The sequence below is a fragment of the Dromaius novaehollandiae genome, chromosome 8 (genome assembly GCF_036370855.1).
Source record: "Dromaius novaehollandiae isolate bDroNov1 chromosome 8, bDroNov1.hap1, whole genome shotgun sequence".
Lineage (NCBI taxonomy): Eukaryota > Metazoa > Chordata > Aves > Casuariiformes > Dromaiidae > Dromaius > Dromaius novaehollandiae.
Window position 1 is genome coordinate 6,632,420 of NC_088105.1, and position 21,880 is coordinate 6,654,299.

General features: G+C 42.2%; 1 long non-coding RNA gene across 2 annotated transcripts in view; it reads left to right on the forward strand.

Annotated features, from left to right (window-relative positions):
- The window catches only part of LOC112983742 (uncharacterized), a 63,509-nt gene that overhangs the window by 22,703 nt on the left and 18,926 nt on the right, over positions 1-21,880 (forward strand). For both annotated transcript variants that reach the window (XR_003259325.2, XR_010390108.1), the window contains exons 3-4: positions 16,858-17,005; positions 21,608-21,658. This is a non-coding gene — a long non-coding RNA (uncharacterized LOC112983742). The remainder of the gene's footprint in view (positions 1-16,857; positions 17,006-21,607; positions 21,659-21,880) is intronic.

Here is a 21,880-nt window from a genome sequence, read left to right on the forward strand (position 1 = left end):
ATGGCCTAACTTCTGCTCAGAAACCAATGCTTACTTTATAAGCTCTTCACAAGGAATACATTTGAAATTTCTATCACATCAGTATCAAAATGAGAATGAACATATGTTTCTCAAAGCACTTCAATCAAGTCTTAGTTCCTAGGCTAGCAGCTCCATCCATCCATGAAGCCTAAGATATAATAGAAAAGTGTTAATTATGGCTGAAATCCTTAAATGTTTTTCAGTATCTAGCTGTCACCAAAACAGTGATAAGCCTCATCCTCTAACAAAAATCATCGTGTAGCAAAACCTGAGGCATAAATGTCATGAGACCATTCCATCATTTCTTACAGAAAATTACTAAAAACAATGACACAAATCACTTCATATATAATCCAGTGGAACACAGTATACTAATAGACCAATTCTCTAATGAAAATTGGGAGACTGTATTATCAGTGTAACATGAGGTCAAACTGACTAAACACCTTTACACTCTTATGAAAAAACACATTCAAAATCATACCCTGATTCCATAATAGAGACAGAAATCAAAAAGAATTTTAATCCCCAAACTTATCTTCACTGCAGATAAAATCAAGATAAAGGATAAAATGATTGTCTTCTGACTTGTGGTATTTAAAGTTCAGTTGTACTGAAGATGCCTAAATTTGTCCATCGTTTCCATTGTCATGCTACGGCTCTCTAAATATATGTAAAATTAGGCCTTGAACAAGGTTGTGCATTTTCAATATTGTGAGACTTAAAGTCAACTCCTAGGTCTGTTCAGCTTAAATAAAAAACTACAAAATCCCTCAACACCCATTAATACCTTCAGCTGGAAGTTATTCATTATTATAACTTCTTGAAACTGTGTTAAGTTCTCTTAAAATAAGCTTTCTGTGCCACCCTTATTAAGAATTAAAATTTCTGTCATTGCTAATATTCTGTTGAAAAGCCTTGTCACGTAAACATAATATTTGTTGAAAGTAATTTAGATGGGTCAAGTTTTTAACAACCTACATTCATCTAACGTGAATGTAAACTGTAATTAATTAGTGCTAATTTATTGGCATATGATCAAGGAGCTTTGAAAAAGAGATTCAAGTAGCTGGTATGAACCTCAGTGTTTTCCTTTCTGGCAAAGAACTGCTAGAAATGTTTTTGTGAGAGTGGTTGGGTGGCGTAGTGTAACCATCTCCCACAACCATTGCACAGTTATCCTTTCTATTCCCCACTGCCTTAAAACAGCAATTGGAAGTTTATTATAAATGTCCAGGAATCATAATAGCTAAAGATCAATTAGGAATCCATGCTGCTAAAAAGATGAAATATTTACTAAAATAACAACAACCTTTCAAATAATAGTTCAAACTTCATTACTCGAATATATTCTTGAACTTCTATTTTCTGCCTCACTTCACTGTAATTGCAAAATGTAATAGTGACAATAAATGTTTCAGAGTGAAGTACATAAAATACATAAAGCTTTTACATTACAGTATCAGTGGTTGGGATTTTGTAGGCAGATTCTAACTAGTTTTATTTGCTTATTTGCCTGCACAGTTCTAAAGTTCTATTCTAGTGTAAAATGACAAAAATCTGCCATTTAGCTAAATTTAACTGTAATTGATTTGTGCTTGGCATGTTGGCATGGATGAACAAAATGGCACTTTGCTGTGTGTATGCATACTTTTATGAACAGATGGCACCAGTCAGAAGCTGGCAGCAACCCGCATAGGTAAATATGGAATAAGGACTGGCTATCATATGACAGCTCTCAAAAAGTATATAAATACCTAAAGGGATGCCACAAGTTCGGGATGATGGTCTACTGAAGTGCTGAAAACTACTGTGATCTAATAGGATACAGAGCTTGTCCTCCAAAATCATACCACTATCAAGCAGTATCAGTAATATTATCTCCCACCAGAACAGAACTGTCCTTCAAAATAATGTTGTCTTCTGGCTTTTCTGAAAATCAGGACTTAGACAGCTGGCCAGTGAAATCTGTTAGAACACAGGGAGTAAGGCAGAGAGAGGCAGAGCGAGGCCTAAATATTAGAAAAAGATCTGTAAGCATAGGTGCATGAACAAAATTAATCCCTCAGTAAAAAAGGCTCAGAAATGAGTCATTCTTCCCAAGTTTTAATTCTTCATTTTCCAGGAAGGTGAAGGCCTTCCTCAGCGTGCTAGTTTTGGCCTATTTAGGAGCTACGTCTGGGACTCTATTTACAATACCTAAATACAACCTTGCTCAATGTATCAATCTGTTCAGTAATACTTTTTTTCTTGCTGCCTGGAGACGGCCCTCTTTCGATGAAGTATATGTGTGAGAGAATCATTCTGTTACTGCAGATAATTTAAAACATAAATGAGATAAAGGTTTTGATGTTTATTTTACTGAAGAAAGGTCTTGTTGAAGTATGTCTTGAAGTTTTAAAGGAAAAAAACCAATGTATTTTATGTTAAATGATGAGGAAAGAGGTGCTTGTTTCTCTTGCTCAGTCTCCACTTACACCTTCCTTCTTCCCCTTTGGGGAAAACAATAAGAGATGGAAGAAGAACTAAACACACCAAAAAGGATTATGTCACTGAAAAGAAGTTTATTTTGTTTAATAAAAACAAGTAAAACTGCTGTTTAAGCTAATCATTAAAAGAAGCAGGCGATACTTCTAAATGCTTTTAACATCTGAAAATGCACAGCTGTTCAAAACATTATCCTTAATGTAAAGTTGTTAAAACACTCCTCTGTAAGGGTTTCTTATAAAATGCTCGTGGAAGCACCACCAGAGCTGTCAGCCCCACAGAAGTCGTATAGCGGGGCAGGCCCGAGGTTGTACTTACTTCCACGACTATCAGACGTGCCAAAGCCATAAGATGTTTTTCAGCTGACACCCATATCTCAAAACCAAGAATAAATATGAATGCTGCCGTCAATAGATAAAACTTGCAGGTTTTATACCCCGTGCGCAGTAATGTCAACTAACTGCTTTGCAGCAACCGTCCAGAAAATTTCTAAGGGAAGCTTTCATCGTAAGCAGATTTTTACAACGAAAATGTGCCCTCATCGTTCTACCAGTGGTCCCGCAAGGCCAGCGTGCCCTGATGGTCTTACCGTCAAGAATATTGAGCTTTTCCTGCAATATATGGAAGCAAATGGAAAATGCTACTTCATTCTTTGACCGAATAAGAATGCTTTTATTGCTTGTAACGTGCATTAGCACAGGGCCACAAGTGATACTGATAAATTGACTGGTCAGTAATGTGTGTAGACATACTCACCTCTGCTGATTTTCATGCTTTATTGCGGTATTTCCCTTGGTCCCCAACAAAAAAGGAAAGGATGCTGAATTTCAGTCTAGTAGCAATGTTACAAACTGACTAAATTAAGAAGCGTTTATGACTTACTTCAATTCAGGTTTTTGTGAGAAATAAATAATACTTAGAAAATACATTTTGAAAATGTGAAGCTGTTTATGTAAGTATAAAGATGTCTAATGGATTTGGCTTAAACAAGTTTTATACTTGAGATGTTTTTCTTTTCACGCTCACAACAATTCTATCTCTAATCTCTAAAACCCTCTGTATTTCTGTTGCTGGGTCTGTACCTCAGAGAGAAAACACGCTAATCATTTTGCTCCTGCTTCTTCATGTTCTGAACCTATTTCCCTCCAACGGTTCCATGCATGATTATAATTCGAGGATAAGAGAAACAATTTAAATCTTCAATTATGAAAGTGTTTCTGTGTTAATTCCCTCCTGGCTAAATGACTTCCTCTCACACTAGGAAGTTAAACATCTGACAGCATGACTGAGCTTCACAAACTCCAATTTCCATTCACAGAAGGCTGCTTCTCTAGCTACTTTGCACAGTCTTGTTTGAATTTACACTGATTTGCTCCCTCTTTTCTTTATAAATGCTTCCCTGAGATAGCCAATCTAAAGCCAATATTTGCATCTAAGTTGGATGTTTGATTCTCGAGTTTATGCTGTGTTATGTGTGTTTGAATAATTGGTTAGGTGAGAAAAGTAAACTTTGGGGGGGCTGTTTCTTTGGGCGTCATCTGGCTGGTTCAGCTGGGAAGACAGCTCTGAAGTTTATAGCCCAACGCTACTGAAAGCGTTAGACAGTAAGGGTTACGTGTTGTGAAACAGCATTAGAAAACAGCTCAAAATTGTCATATTAATATTACAATATTACAATGAGAAATTCAGAAGGTAGAATGCAGGTCGGAATAAGTGAAACATAGTATGATTATTTTACCTTAAAGTATATGAAATGTGCTGTGCTTACGGTGGTGTAGTTCAAATACAGGGGGAAAAGTGTAGGGTGTTGACTGTATTCTGGGGAGGCATATTGGGTTTTTTCCTTCTTATGGCTCTTTCCTCCTTCTTTCCTCCTTCTTTCCTCCTTATGGCAAACCAGCCATAAGAGGGAACAGGGAACAAGGCCATTCAAATATGTATACTAAAGTTACCATTTGCAATGTGAAAGACCTGTGTGCGCATGTCCCGATCCAATATCGGGAGGGTTTCGTTACGATCCCAAGGACGAGATTAAGACGCTAAAACCGGTCAAATATCTTACAACCTTTTAACTTTATTTTCCACAGAGTGGGGAATAAAGGTGGGGAAAGGCAAAGGGGAGGAGAGAGAGAGAGAAAGAGAGAGAGAGAAAAGGGGGGGAGAGAAAGAGATATCACCACCCGTGGATCCAGCGGTGTCCCGTTGGTCCTCTTCACCCTGGGTGTAAATTTTAGCGATGCGCGTGCAGTAATTACAACTCGAGCAGGGTCCGACCCTAGGTTCCCGCTGAAAAGTTTGGAGCCAAATCAAGGCAAATTAAATAAATAAATTGTAATGACACACGTGCAGTAGTTACAGCTCGAGTTGGGTGCCTCCGAAGAGGGACCCTGAACAAAGAAATCCCTGGGCAATTATAGCTTTTTTCAAATTAAGTTTCCCTCCCCTCATGCGGCAGTTCAGACCAATAGTAATCTTTGGGTCTGGGGTCTCCTGCTCCCTTATTGGGTCTCATCATTGTTATCTTTACTCTGCCCTTCTTTCTCAGGGCCTTGACAAACAGGTGTTGTTCCAGCAATTAACACTTACAGTGTTATCTTCCAAGGTCCTGATGAAGAGGATACAATCCAGACCCCCCTAATTAACACTGTTTCAGCAGTGAGGGGAGGCTTTGTTTCTCAGGGTCCTGGCGCCCAAGCAGGCCTTATTTCAAAGCCTTGACATCCTCCCTCCCGGAGTGTGACGCATAGGAATGCAAACTGCTGGTAACTCCCTTATCTTTCCAGTCTGCACCAGCTCTGGGGCCCTTTCTCACTGAACTAGGGAGTGCGGCCTAAGGCTTCAGCAAATTTAGCTACTCATGCTAAGCAACTTTTATAAAAGTTGTGCTAAGCGGCAGTATTTTGCAGTCCAGGTCCCAAAGTCTCTGCCCGATCATGGTCCGGTTCAGCGCAGGCTCGGTGTGTCCCGAATGGTCGCAGGGAGACCATTTCAGGGGTCGCAGCAGCTCAGTCCTGTTTCCGCTGGGAACAGATGGCTTGTTTGGGGTTTTGGTTTGCTTGCACCTTATGTACCAAGAAATGTTTAAGGCAAAAGTTCACTCATCTGTCCGCCACACCACCCCGTGACTTAAACATTGATTGGTACGTCTCCTTCCTGAAGTCTTCATAGCCTTCGTCCATGGTGGTGATATGAGACAGAGATCAGAAGGAAAAATATAGAAAAGGTAGAAGCACGCACAATAAACAGAGGTCTTGCTCAATGCAAACTTATTCTTTAACAACTTTAACAACATATAACTTCACAGAACAAACATCAAAATTGAGTTAACAAGGTAAGTGATTGTTACAACAGGTAAACAAATTGCATATTTGACACAACATGTCGGATTAATTGAACAAAGGAAGGAATTATACAAGATAAGAACATTAAAGCAGCAACTGCACATTACAAATACAATATTAACTGTTTCACTCACAGTGCCCCCAGTAACCAGGACCACGAATCGCCACTCCAGCCATTCCAGGCTTGGACAGGGATGTGGGCTATTTTTTCTGATATCTTTGGTTAACTGGAGAGCTACTCCGCCTACATCATCTATCTCTAAACAACAGTTGGAAATATTCAATTTCCCACACACCCCTCCCTCTTCAGCTAACAGATAGTCTAAAACCATGCGGTGCTGATGGATTGCCATGCGCATCTGTTGGGACTGCAGAGTTAAAAGATCTATTGCATTTCGTTCCCCAGCTTTACTGAAACCAGGGGTTCGGCTGGGGAATCCAATTTCTCAACTCCCGGTCCCTGTCAGTCTGAATCTTCTGTACCAATCATGAGCAAATCTGCCTCTGGAACAGATGCAGACTGAGGTTTCCAATGATCTGATTGTCTCTTCGGGCACTCATTTTTCCAGTGCCCCTTCCCCCTGCAAATTGCACACTGATCTCTCCTCAGTGGAATTCTATTTCCCAAATCCCCTCCTACTCTATGCCCTCTTCCACATCCTTGTCCTTTTGGAAAACCCCTTCCCTGAGAGGAAGTTTGTGCCCGGGCAAATGCAGCTGCCAACATTGCAGCATTTTGCCTCTTATCTTTCAGTTTCTCCTTTTGTTTTTCCTTTCCCTCTACTTCTTCCCTGTTATTGTACACCTTATATTAACATCCCCGACATACCATCTACTTTCTGAAGCTTTCTCCTTATATCTGGTGCTGATTGTCCTACCTCTCTCTTAATTGTTTGATTCATTCTTTCAACTTTTCCACTGGATTGTGGCCTCCAGGGGGTATGTCAGGAGGCCACTCGTTATTCTCCCATTTTTGCGTCCCACCCAAATCTGCCTTAATGGATCACGTCTTACAGGCAACACTTCTGTCTCCGAGGTTATCAGATACCTTTACGCCTAACTGAGGTCCGCCTGTTTCTGGTAAAAGGAAAAACAAAGATCTGATAATCCCTATATAACAAATTCCCGACCACCCCGCGGGTAAAAATTTATATGCTGTGTCCACAGATCCAATAATGCCCCTTCTTAGCTCTGATGCTCTGAGCAAATGGCCTGTCTATCCCTGGTGGGAACTGAAAGTAAGTTGTGTCTCTGTTGCCCAGAGGGCTGACCAATGTGACCGTCCCATCACCTATTTTGGCTGGTACAATACCAAGCCCCAGAAGCGCCTTCCCATTTGCAGGTTTGCTTGTAAGGGGGATAATTGGATCGTTGGAGAGTTAAAGTTTCATTTTTGTTTGACCAGTATCCCTCAAATCCCCGATTGTGCCCCGTTTCATCGAGCCACGTCCATAAGTGGAGATTCCCGTCTTTATCGAGTGGCTTACGAGCGAGTGTCCATCGACATTTACTTTCCCCCACTTCGATCCCTCCCTCCTGGGTACGATTTAAACAATATTGCCCCATGGCTGGAAACTGAATTGGCCAGGTCCCACTGTCGTCCCACGTGTCGTCCGCGGTTTCGCTATAATTGCTTACGATCTGGTCTGGGGTGAGGGGTGTGGACGTCCACGGCCAGCTTGATAACCCTAGCGGTCCTCCGCAAACCCAGCAGTGGCTTAAATTGAAAGTTTGGCTTACTGCTTTCGCCAGCAACATGAACTCGTTGTTCTCGAAGGGATTAAATGGGTTGGGGGAAGGTAGAGGGAGTGGTCGTTCGTCGCCCTCATGGATGCATCCTTGAATCTAGATGGTCCAGAGCAGTAGATGCATCTTGGTCAGACCACCACCTTTGAAAACAGAAATAAGAACAAACTCGCTCCTCGGGTCAGGAGGAGGGAATAATACATTTTGTGTGAATCTTGTAGGTTTTCCCACTAGCATCTTTTGCTCTCCGAATATATTTATTATTCTATTAACCTCCCAGGCATTTTGCTCCCAAAAAGGAAGCCATTCCAGGCAGCCTTTGAACACCGTATGTGAGTCCGTGTAGATGTGTACAGGGGAAGTAGCCTGGCTTTTGCATTGGGATACGCTCCACACTGCAGCCAGCTCTCCCACCTGCGCACTGCCCTCTCCCTCTGTAATGATCTGCTCCTTAGTCCCCACTTGGAGCGCCACAGCCCGGTATCTCCAGGTTTTTCCTTCCCACTTTGAGGAAGCATCTGTGAACCATGCATTTAGGATCTGATCGGAAAATGTGGGAGCTACTTGAATTACAGACGGAAGTTGGGGGGTTTCTTTATTCAAGTCTGCCTCATCTTGTATATTTAATACTTTAGTGGCTCCCTCTGTTACGGAGAAGATTTCACAATAATGCTCTATTTGTGCATACCATTTTCGTACAGAGGCTCTCTGAGCCACCCCGTCAGGGGGCAGGGTCCCTGCCAGGACTGCTTTGGTCACTTTAAACGGACCTCGGAGAACTATGGTTTGCTTTCGAATAGCTCGTTCAGCCTCTCTTACAGCAAGGCTGACTACAAACAGCCCCTTCTCCCACAGGTGGATAAAGAGCCCAGTCCGGGCAAATCCCCATTCGATCTGGATAGGGTCAGTGGGGTGGATTGGCCCCAAAGCTTGGTAGGCGTTTGCCTCAAAAACCCGCAGCCACAATGCCTCATCGTGGACCGAGGTCCACTCCCAGTGAGCCCTTTTCCGTAGTAAGTCATATAATGGCCTGGCAATAATTGAAAAATTGGGAATGTGCTTCCTCCAGGATACGAGTAGCCCTAGAGCGTGTTGCAGGTCCTTTTTGGACTCCAGCATTTTAACTGAGTCTAATGAGGACAGGATATCCAGGGGAATGCAGGTCATCCCCCTCCTCCACCAGATTCCCAGAAATTTTACTTCACTGGAGGGAGTTTGGATCTTTTCGAGTGGAATTATCAGCCCTACCTGCTCTAGGTGAGCAATAATGTCACGCTGTGTTTTCTCAACGTCCTCTACCTGGCTCCCTCCCACGAGCACATCATCTATGTATTGATAAATTTTGACTTCTGCCTGTATGGGGACAGTTTCAAGCTCTTGTGCTAGCGCATGATGGGCTAGTGTAGGGGAGTGCTTGTACCCCTGAGGTAGCCGAGTGAATGTGTATTGCTGTCCCTCCCACGTGAAGGCAAAACGCTCTTGGTCCTCAGGCTGCAAAGAGACCGTAAAAAACATGTCTTTGACATCGATTGTTGCCATCACAGGGTGGGACTGCTCCTGGATAGTCGCTATTAATTCAGCAATGTTTGGCACAGCTGCCATCAATGGGTCTGTATTGTTATTTAATTGCCAATCGTCTACGGTTAGTCTCCACTTACACTTTGGTTTTCGAACTGGCCATACAGGGGAATTGAAGGGGGACTGTGCTGGGATCACAACTCCCTGTTTTCTCAGGTCCTCCAATACTGGGGTAATTCCCTCTCTGGCTCCCAAAGGTAACGGATAGGGTTTTACATTAGTCAGCCGGGAAGGGGGGAGGGGAGGCGCCGCTTGCAGCAAGCGCACTGCCACACCGGAATCTCCGGTTAGTCTTCTGACCTGAGGAACACCGAAAGACCACAAATTTCCCTGGATGTCCCGCCACTGTTTCCCCTTCAGGACGTCTATGCCTAAGAGGTTCATTTGAAAAGGCCCCACAGCCGCCATGGTGTCCACAGGACTCTCTTCCCCTGGTAACCACAATGTTACCGGGGTCATGGGCACCGTCTGGGTCTTCCCCAGAGCACTCAAAACTATTAGGTGTTTGGAGGGGACCGAGATGCCACACCGTTCCGCCTCACTCCGTGTTAGTGCTGTAATTTGGGCCCCCGTATCGATTAAAAAGGTTACAGGCCTTTTCTTCGGCCCCACCCCTACGGTGATAAACAAATCTCCTTTGTTATTGCAGGTGAGCTGTCTTATAAACATCCGCCCTCCGCCTCCCCCCTCCCCCTGAGGGGGCCGAGGAGCTAGTTTTCCCACCGCCCTTTCATCCTCCTCAAACTCCCCCCCCACGTTTAACGCCGGTGCGGGGGGTGGTTTCGGTCTGGGCGGGGGTCCCTGTCCGGACCACCTCCGTACCAGGAGCTCTAGTTTTTTGATTGGGAGCCCGTCCATCAAGTCTCGGGGCACGCCTTTTTGCAGCCCCAATTGCCATAGTCCCTGCCGGGTCAGGGATCTTTCTCTTCTGGCTAAGTCTGGGCTCCTCCCAGAAAATGCCAGAGACTTGTTTGCTGGCTCTGCCGCCCGCACGGCCCTAGTTTCCACCCTTTGGTAAGTCCGGCCGACTGGCCCGTATTTCCTCCCATAATTGATCAATTCCTGGGCTACCTCCCCCCAGGTCCACACCTTTTTCCCCAGCCACCGATGCTCGGGGGTTACCATCCCCTCCAGGGCAGCCGCAATTCTCTCCTCGCGGGGCACATCTTGGATTCTCCCCTGCAATTGGATCCCAATAGGTTTCAGGGAACCAGGAAGTCCCCGTATTAGGGGCGTCATCCGCTCGGGATCTACCGGCAATAACATCGGAGAGCTCAGGTTCGGCTTGAGTTCCTGATCGTACATCATTTGCAGACAAGCTGCTTTTTGTACACTTTCCAGCAATTCATCGACGGAACCTGTTATAGCTAGGGGATCCCCCCTTTCCAAAGGGTTCAGCCCCCCCGCCCAATACGCGGCCCTCTGAGTCAGGGACCACGGGGCTCGGCGATCGCCGGTTGTGAGGAACACGCCTGGGCCCCAATATCCCTCTGCCTCCTTTTCAGATAGCAAGATCCCGTCCCCCCCCGACAGGGATACCCTCCACACGTATTCGGTTTCGGATTCCCTAGCCGTTCTGGCAAAATCCTTTCGCAGCTTGGCCAGTTCGGTAGCTGTGAAAGGGATTTCTTTGGTAACAACCTGGGGGCGGTTGTCGCTATCATCCTCGTATACATATTCCGTTTTGACTAGTGGGCACATATGGGGGGGGCCGTCTACGGCCTCCTTTAATCTTTTTAGGTCCCTTTGGGGGTAAAATTGGCGTACCCGTTTTCCCTCGAGCAGCACCTCAGTTTTGGTGAGGGTGTCTGCCTCCCTCAGGAGCTGGTTTCTTAGCTCCTCTTTCAGTATCAGATTTTGGTGCTTCTCTTCCTCCAGTGCCCGCTTGGTTTCCCGTAATTGTTCTTGCAGCGGCGTTAGCGCCGCTTGCAGCGCGGCAACCACGGCCTCTGCCTGACAAGGTGCCCGCTGCCTGTCCTCCACCGCAGCTGCTAGGCACGCTCCTAGCACAGCGCAAACAATAGCTTTCCCTTTTCCTCCCTTAACTTTAGCTTCTTTTTGCAAGACCGCTATTCGGTCCACTACACTTTGCAATTGGAACCAATGGTCCCGTGCCCAGTCTCGTCCTGAGGGCGAGGGGCAAGAACAGTGTATTTCCAAAAGGTCATATAGTTTCTCGATTTCTCCACAAAAGTCGCCTGCCTTCTGGGCGGCCATATCCTACAAAGGGGATTTCGTCCCGGGAGGGCCAAACCTTAAATGAGTCCAAGTTTCCCCTATACGCTCCCGGGAGGCCAAACCGTAAGCTACTACAAAAAATGTCCTACAGAGGGGATTTCATCCTGAGGGGGTCACACCTTAAAGTCCAAGTTTCCCCTATACACCCTCAGGAGCCAAACCATAAACTAGTTCAAAAAATGTCCTACAAAGGGGATTTCATCCTGAGGGGGTCACAGCTTAAAATCCAAGTTTCCCCTATACACCCTCAGGAGCCGAACCACCAACTAATATACTAAAGATCTCAGCATTCACTCCTTCCTTACGCTTCGTTCGTCTCCGGCCGCTTCCCTCGCGGGAGAGCGGAACCGCGGATCGGAACTCCGCACTCGCTTCGTACTTGTTCGTACGTCTCGTTCACACACACTCGCTCAGCACACCACAAGGTTGTACGACACTCTCGTCTCAAGGGATCCTGTCCGTGACGCCAATTAGATGTCCCGATCCAATATCGGGAGGGTTTCGTTACGATCCCAAGGACGAGATTAAGACGCTAAAACCGGTCAAATATCTTACAACCTTTTAACTTTATTTTCCACAGAGTGGGGAATAAAGGTGGGGAAAGGCAAAGGGGAGGAGAGAGAGAGAGAAAGAGAGAGAGAGAAAAGGGGGGGAGAGAAAGAGATATCACCACCCGTGGATCCAGCGGTGTCCCGTTGGTCCTCTTCACCCTGGGTGTAAATTTTAGCGATGCGCGTGCAGTAATTACAACTCGAGCAGGGTCCGACCCTAGGTTCCCGCTGAAAAGTTTGGAGCCAAATCAAGGCAAATTAAATAAATAAATTGTAATGACACACGTGCAGTAGTTACAGCTCGAGTTGGGTGCCTCCGAAGAGGGACCCTGAACAAAGAAATCCCTGGGCAATTATAGCTTTTTTCAAATTAAGTTTCCCTCCCCTCATGCGGCAGTTCAGACCAATAGTAATCTTTGGGTCTGGGGTCTCCTGCTCCCTTATTGGGTCTCATCATTGTTATCTTTACTCTGCCCTTCTTTCTCAGGGCCTTGACAAACAGGTGTTGTTCCAGCAATTAACACTTACAGTGTTATCTTCCAAGGTCCTGATGAAGAGGATACAATCCAGACCCCCCTAATTAACACTGTTTCAGCAGTGAGGGGAGGCTTTGTTTCTCAGGGTCCTGGCGCCCAAGCAGGCCTTATTTCAAAGCCTTGACATCCTCCCTCCCGGAGTGTGACGCATAGGAATGCAAACTGCTGGTAACTCCCTTATCTTTCCAGTCTGCACCAGCTCTGGGGCCCTTTCTCACTGAACTAGGGAGTGCGGCCTAAGGCTTCAGCAAATTTAGCTACTCATGCTAAGCAACTTTTATAAAAGTTGTGCTAAGCGGCAGTATTTTGCAGTCCAGGTCCCAAAGTCTCTGCCCGATCATGGTCCGGTTCAGCGCAGGCTCGGTGTGTCCCGAATGGTCGCAGGGAGACCATTTCAGGGGTCGCAGCAGCTCAGTCCTGTTTCCGCTGGGAACAGATGGCTTGTTTGGGGTTTTGGTTTGCTTGCACCTTATGTACCAAGAAATGTTTAAGGCAAAAGTTCACTCATCTGTCCGCCACAGCGCAGAAGAGACATTTAAATATCTTAAAAAAATGCTTACCATTTATTTCATAAACTCATTACGTCTCAAAAATAAGCTGGCAACTGTGAATAAAAAACGTATTTATATAGTGAGCTTTCTGACTCACCCTTCCCTATCATGCCAGTCAATGTATATTTTATTTTTAGAAAAGCTAGGACAGGAGTAGCATCTTACTGTTAAAAAAAATAAATAATTAACCGCAGCACTTCAACACATAGATGATTCATGAAATAAAAACAACCATCATTTATCTACTCATCTATATTTTAATGTCATGAGTGGATACTAATGTATGACTTGCAATAAATATAAAGTTCATATGCTTTCTGCTAAAAATATGTAACTTTGATTTAAGGTAATTTGTTTAAGAGCCTAATGAGGGTGACATTTGAAGCAGGTTCCTGCCATTACTATTACTTCTGGCTTTACTGAGATGAAATAAAATTATTGCAGGTGACTCAAAAAATGCGTTGACCTGTCAGAGCAGAAGAGAGAATCTGAAACGACTGTGCAGCATGATGTTATTTTTTGAGCTTTATTGGATATGGTAGTGAGTTTTCCGACACTACCTGATTTGGGCCAAGGGCAAGACAATACAGAGGGAAGACTGGAGAACGCCGTGGCTGGGCTGATGTGGCCTGAGACCCCCATGCACGGAAGATCAGCCACAGGGGAGGCACGAGGGAGGGGAGAGCTGTCACGGATGTGGCAGGTTGGTCTAGCAGAGAGGGGAGCAGCGGTAGGGAGCTTTAGTTTCAATGGCTGATGAAACCACAGCAGATAAGAGTGCCTCTGACAGAGGTTTGGACAGAAGGTAACTTCTGCTGACCTGTAGTAGAATATCAGTGCAGAAGACAGACATTAAACTAGTCAGTATTGCTTCCTGGCACTTAATTTTTACTCTCTTAAAATGCAGCATATTTGTTGGAGCAGAGGGGGAAGGTACTTGTCTTCATGTCTCCTGCTTCTCTTGGGCATCTTAGTGGGGAAGTAAATGAATGTTTGCATCCTACCAACAGGAAATAGCTAGCTATTCTTGGCACTAATGAGCATCGATCCTATTTGTAGTAATTAAGATAAACCATTGCCCATGGATTTACATGCCTTGTTATTATCTCTAGATTTCAAGATCGCTCATATTGAAAAGAAGTGAGTAGAACCAGTGGAAAGTATATTGGCAAGGGATGCAGATGGGATGGTTTTGTGGCAGCGGCAGGCAGCACGAGCTGTAATTGTAGCCTGGCAAGTAAGGGCTGAAAAGTATTTGGCTAGAAGGGAACACATTGGAGCTTAAGCATTACCCCATCATCTCCCTAAAACCACCCAATGTCTTGCTTTAGAAAATGAGATAGTGGTGGGTGGGTATCCAGCACTACAGGTCTGAATTGTCAAAACCTATCTTCAGCTGAAGAAATATAAATTCTTCCATATGTCAGAAATTGTAAGGGCAGGCCTTAAACAAAAACAGGGAAGAAGGGAGATGAAAGGAGACATGTGAGTAAACCTTTTTTTCATGCAATAAGAGGATACAAAACTATGACCAAAGGATTTTGTTACTTGTGGCTGAGGTATTTTGCTTTCGTTTTTTATTGTATTTTGTTTAAAAGGCCTTTCCCTGTATAAGCGAAATCAGTGAACATGCCAGGAAGGGTAAACTGTTGAAATAACAGAGTCTACAGGCGAGGTCTGTGCTAGCAGAAGATGACAGAAGGCAGCTGAGGAAGTGCTGAGGGGGAGTAGGATCTTGAGCAAGCAGATTCTGGGTTTATATGAGGAATAGGATTGGAGCAGGGAAGTAAGGAATGTGTAACATTTCTCTTGAAAACAGAGCATCAGAGATGCTCTGCTTTCTACACTGGCTCTGTGCTAAGCCAACATTAAGAGCCATCATATACAATGTGATTTCTTGTGTAGCTGTTTCTTGATTTGATTCATGACTACAAACTTTAAAGTTCATGAAGTTTGAGATAAGGAGCTCTTTTTGCTCGTATGTCTCTTCTCAACTTAGAGTCCTACTCAAAGGGAAACATCCCAGATAGTAGTCTAAACCGTTCATTTGGGCTGCTCTTACTTTTTTTCCCATGGACATCATAACTATCTATACTGGGCTTTGCAAATAATGCCCACCTCAAATCAGCACATGGCACATAATCAAATAAGTTGTTTTTCTCTACCTAAAGATGTTGTGGTTCCAGTTTAATCCGATTTCAAAGTTTAGTTTACCTATACTTCTTGGATTTGTTTTTTACATAAATAGTGTCAAGATCAGTAGTTTGCACAAAATCCCACATTTGAAAGGGGGAGGATGTAAAACAAAGCTTAACTGTAAAGCTTCAGAGTCACCCATTGCAACCAAAGATAATCAGGGAAAAGCTTCTGTTGAAATACCTCAGGTTTTAAACATTTTTCTATCTGTACTAAAATCAGAACAGTGATTTAACTTGACAGAAGTACATTGGGAAGGTCTTGGCTATAAAAAGCATTTTGATCCATCTCAAGAAGATAACTGCTGAGATGAATGAATTAAAGAGATGTGTGCTGAAAGCAAACAAAATTGCAAAGTAAATAAATCTTTTGTCAGAGTTTACAAGCTCAGAGCCACATTAAGTTTTGTCTACAATTTGCCCCAATGCTTAAATACCTGTATGATGACATATTGAGGTTAGAGTTCCCAGTGAAGCAATGTTGTGTATCTGATGGCATTTATATTGATTTTAGCACCAGATAGCTGCAACGTGACAACTGATGGATTGTAGGGAACACACTTCGTTGACTCTGTATGCCTGTGTCTTGCTACTAGCCTTTTTAATCTGCTAACTTTTTAACACCCCACTCAATAATTTCTCTCAAGAGCATGTGTGTCTGGCCTGTACTTTAATGGTCTTTCAGAATGAGGAAATCAATAATATTAATTACTCATGGAGTAGGACCTAAAAATAAGCTGGCTATAAATATACATGCATTTTTTAAATACAATTTTTTTGTATTAAAAAAAAGCAAATTTTTAAAATTTGAACAAATGGTGTCACATGGAGTAGGAGTCTATGCATATTTTTAATAATGATGATTATTCTTCCTCTTTATATAGCTCTTCTGTAAAGGTCATTACTTTCTTCACTATTTCAGTAATATGATTCATTGTAGTTTGCTTGAGGAGAAGTAAAAAAGCAAACTACCACAGAAAAGAACAATTTACATTTAAGGATCCCAAAATTACATTTTGTACTTAACTGCATTTTGTCAGGTCAGTCATAACCAAACAGCACAGTGAGCATTAGAGATGGCAGACTAATAATCCAGTTAATTGGCAACATGATCACATGCATTGCCATCACATTGGGGAAAACTTCAAAATAGAAGTGCCTGGTGATGAAAGAGACCTGTTATTTTCTATTTCTGGTTTGTGTTTTTGCTGTTTGAAACATATGCATTGAAATGTCTCAAACAGCGAGATCCAGTGTTATTTTGATGACTACTGAATTGTTAAATTGATCAGAGCACTGAGATATGTATATATTTTTAAATCAACCTACTGGCAAGTTTCCTTTGCCTTAATGCTTTCCCATTACCCTTAATTAAATCCTTTTCTCATCCATTGCCTCCCAAATTACATCACTAACACCTCTCCTTCTCATCTTGGTAGCGCCTTCAAAATTTACACAAATTAATGGCTCCTCAAGGTTTTAAACACTTTGGACAAACTTCACCTCATGTAATTTCATTGGGAACAGATGGAGCTGCACCACGAATGAATTTGGCTGCTAGGAATTACTGAGCGACCTGAGGACTAAACTACTTATGCATTCGTGTTTTACAGATCTGATTTCTCCAGCGACGTCGAGAAAGATAAAGAAGCAAAAACAAAATGCTAAAGATTTTATGATCTCTGCAAGGCAGGCTCTCCCCTCAGTTCACACATTCACAACTCTCAGTGACAGTGATGAGAGGTCTGCCATGGATCAGAGGTAGTCATAACCCTGTGTGTGATGGTTGGTTGAAATACCTATTTATCTAAATATATTTAAAGCCGTTTCCCTATAGACATTTTTATTACCTGGTATTTATGTAAGAATTGAATTACTAGTGCCTTATATTAGTTTTATGCCTTTGTAATGACATTAAAAGCAATACTTACTTAACATCAAACTAGAATAAAGTGATGGTGAAACAGGCCCAATCCACTTTACTGTAATCATGCTCTTTAAAAAGGTGTGTTTGAGTCTGAAAAAAGCAAACACTCACAAAAACTAGTAGCTTCCTCTAAAAGATTACCTCTTTTTCACAGTATCTTAAAAAAGATTTATTTGGAAACAAAAAACAATCTTAATGAAAGCTTTACTTTGACAATAAAATATATGTATAACATAATTGCTGGAACAAAGCGGAATGACAAAGAAGCAATATCCCTGATTAATTTTGAAACATTTAAAACAATCAATTGAAAACCTTTTAAATAACACCTTCTGATGAAACACAGCACTTTACAACAGCAAAATAACCTGTAGATATTTTTTTTTGAACTGGAAAACTGGAAATGTTCTGAGTAAACCACAAATAAATTGCTTTGAGATTCCTTGTTTGAATGCATTTTGGAAATACCGAATGACATTAGTTATCGGAAAGAATTCCATATCACACTATTTGGGTCGAAAGAAGTGGGAAAAGTGTGACAGCTGGCTTTGTGGACACTCGAGCACATTTCCTTCCAGAAGGCTGTCAGGCAAAACTAACTTCCTTGTTATAATTAAATTACATGATGTATATTATTCAAGAGTCATCTCTATTGGATCTTAAACATAATGAATTGTTTTGAGGGCCAAAATGCTGTCATTTTGCAGAATTGCATGTTTTCTACTTTGTGCTTTACTGTTATTTAAAAGATTAATCAAAGGAGGGCCTCTAGTCTTACTCTGTCACACACAAAAAAACTGTCATTTAAGCAAATAGCTTGCTAGGATTGATTTATAGATATTATATAATATAACATAATGACATGTAACAAAATTTCATTACAGTGTAAGGTTAGTTTGAATTCTGATTTGTTCTCCCTGGTAGGCAGTGGGAGATATTTGCGTTCAGTAGCTGCTGTGCTATTTTACGCCAGTATTACAGTGAACTGTAGCATCCTGCAAATGCAAGAATTAACTTTCTTAAAGACAGAAAGCCTAAGTGCTCTACTAGGATTTAAATAGAAAGTGTGTGTTGTCCGAATGTAATTGATTCAGTATGTGCTCAAATCCGACTACTTCACAACAGGTAGGAAAAGGTTGTAGTGCGAAATAGAGAGATTGAGGAAAAGTGATACAAAGCAGGAACAGCGTCCTGTATTTGGCAAATTATTTCACTATGTGCAAGATCCTTAAGAGCCTCACAGCAGTGGATGAGTAAGTGGCTGTAAGAAATCTGCATGAACTGCTTCTAAAAACTATCTGAGGTGGGCAAAGAGAGCAAGAGAGGTTTTTGGCTTTGTCCTGCACAGCTGCTTTAATGCAGATGGGAGAGATCCCACAAGAGACCCAGGTTGCTTCCCGTGTATCAGTGCCCGTGGTCCTGCCCTGCTCCAGGAACATTGCTCCTGGGTGCTGCTCTCCTGGCCGGAATGAAAAGGAAGGAAAAAATACAGCATTTGTGCTAACAGAGTGTGCTCTTACCTTTTCCTATTTTTAACTGTCTTATGTTTATGAAAATGATAACCGGTGAGCAACTAGCAGACATTTTTATACTTAGATCTAATTACTTTTCGGTTTTGTCATTCCAGCAATAACTGCAACTTAAGCAGATGTTGTGATAAAGTATTTGGTGATAATACACAGCCACAAGCAATTGGAGTATATTTTCTTCTTTGAAAAACGATTTTAGGTCGATCACAGAATGATGCATGAAATCTGATTCAGGAAAGTAATTAAGACTTCAGAGGGAAAGAAAAGAAGAGGACTCAGCTCTGATTGAAATTGGTGGATTTTTGGACAAAGCTCCCGAATATCAAAACACTACTTTTCACTATTTACCAGAAATAATGCTGTTTGTATGTCCCTACTCTCATCTGTCAGCAGGAAAACTTTGAGTAGAGGAGCTGGGAATCAAAGTGAATTTGAATCAGCGAAATACTACAATTCATTCAGAATTGATCAGTTATTTGGGAAATTTTCCAGCATTGTGAAATCCTCCCCCAGCTGATGGACAGTAGATTGAGAGTCTTTGTATTACCAAATTTCCACTATCATTTGAAACAAACAAATGAACTTTTAAGTGCGTTGTAGTATCAGACCGTTTCTAAGTAGAGATGCTCAAACTCATATTGGAATGATTTCTGCAGGCCTAGTATGACATGACAGGCTGCACGTCTCTCCCATTTTTGAAAATAAGTCATCATCTAACTCACAACTTCAGAAGTCCGCAGAGAATCAGGAGTAGGTTCAGAGAGAGCTGCTGGCATGAAGGAGCAGGGATCAGGAGAGGAGGGTTTGCCAAGAGAGAAGGGACACTGGAAGAGACATCCCCATAGATTCCCTTCTCCTTCTTATAATCTATACTGCTCCTGAACTGCAGGTCTTTTTCAGATAACTTACAGTTATAAATGTGAAAGCAAAGTAATAACGATTTCAATCAGCTGCCAAGATAACAAGAAAATGCAGGTTCTTACAGCGTAGGGAACAGTGTGAAGCAGTTAAAATGATAGAGGTCAGATGGAAAGAGAGCCTGGTTGTTTTCTTTTACAAGATTAGTATGTGTGAATATGTAAGATGTATAAAGAGGCATATTTCATTGGAGACCAAACTACTGAAAGGGCTCTATCATCAAAAACTGCACAGATTTTAGTCAAGAAATTACAGTCCAGATTCTGTGCTACATTCTGAAACAAGATGCAACAAACACCTACTCAGTGGAACTCAGAGGACTTCCACGATCGTAAAATTGGTACTACAAATAGAAGCAGGCCTCCAAAAATTGGGTTGTGAATGCAATAAAAGTGGCAAGAACTTGGAAATCTGAAAACAAGATTCAGTTCGTGTCTTCTTCAGTATTTCATTTTCCCTAAAACTGTTTACAGATTAATCCAAACCTTTACGTTTCATTGTCGCTACAGTTGAAAGGTTTTGCAAGATGAGATTGAGTCCCTGTCTGCATTGAAAGAGACAGCTCTCAAAACACTGCAACACATCACACGGGGAGGTGAAAGCCGAGACAAAATGTGAGGTCTGAAAGACAGCCTCTGCCACTGGCAAATTTATTTTTTTTCTTTAGAAAGTACTAACCTTTCTAAATGTGAAATATATGAGGACTTCATGCCCTTAACAAATGAACAAGTATGAGAGAGAGAAATGAAAACCAGGCCTGGGGGAAAGTTTGATCCCCAGTTCTTAATAGATACACAGAATGCAGTGCCAGTATAATCAGACTGAGTCTGTTGGAGAAGAGAGATGTGTGGCACACCAATTACTGACAGCAGGGAAAATTGAAAGAAATTACATTCAGGGGAGTGTGAAATGTGAAAGTCAAGGAAATAAATTAGATGTTGTATGACCTCTAGTGTAATATGTGGAGAACTAATACATTTAACCTAGTTGTAATCATGTCATAGCTAGACTGCATTAGGAACTTTTTCATTTAAATTTTCCTCTCTGTGGCTCTGTGCTCAACTTTTTAAAATGGAAAATAACACAGCAACACAGACAGCTCTAGAGTTTGGTCTAGAAAGGGGAGCTATGCAAAGTTTGCACTATGCGAAGAAATAGAGCTCAGAATTTGCTAACCATACACGGTTTACATCTGATAACTTTGAATATTATGGTCCCTGGAGATTTCCTTGAAGAAGAAAAGAAAGACGATATAGGTACTATGAACTGTATTGTGCATTGGGTTGACTGGTAAACTAAAGTATCTACAGAGTAAAAATGATCTGTGTAGAAATACCTGGTATCAGAAAAAGGGAAGGTGGTTTTAATTACTTGAAGATGTGATTGGGGAGCCTTAAGTATAGTGATGCTTCTTAAAAGCAAGCGTGGATTTTGATTGTCATCTGTCTTAGCGGTGGCAATGGAAAGGATAAAAGCTCTGATTAGGGAGAAGCAAAAGACTGTGGGAAGCATCTGATGACAAGATCACACTGAAGCTTTTTATGTCTGCCTAATACCTGATTTAAATATTTCAAGATAGTTGATGTCCATTACTTTTTGTCCTAACCACCATGGACTTGGAGAAGAGAGCAGTGTCTTCCTCTTTGCAACAGCCTTTTATATAACTGCAATTCTTTTATTATTTCCTCAAGGTTCCTGCAAATCATTCTACTTGTGCACCAGTTGATCTATATTCTTAATGTGGTTAAGATGTTTGAAGAAGGGCTTTGGGAGGATGTGAAATGTCATTTCTTAAATTCCCATTGTCAGTTCACTTCAAGTAGAATTGTGGCTAATCCGACTGCCTGAAGAAAACATCATAAGGACATTAATTTGTAAAGATACCTGTTAGAGGTACATTTCAGAGGAACAAAGGAAAGAGTTAATAAAAGATGCTCTATCTTGTGATGCTGTTGTGACAATGTACAGGAATATTTCTTTTGTCAACAGGTATCTCCAACACAAACAGAAACGGAGGATTTCTGCAGAACCATTATGAAGGTCAGTGCGACAGCCCAGCTGTCTGAGAACTGAGAACTTAGCTGAGTGTTGCAAATTAGCTTAGTTAATAGATTGGATATAACCATTTGAAAATCTTTGCTGTGTTAATGTTGGTTGTTAATTGTTATGGTTATGTCTGGCTCAAGAATGAAATTTTAGGGACCTGTACCTCTCAGAAGGGCTAGCATGACTGACTGTTACACCCCACAGCACTGATTAATT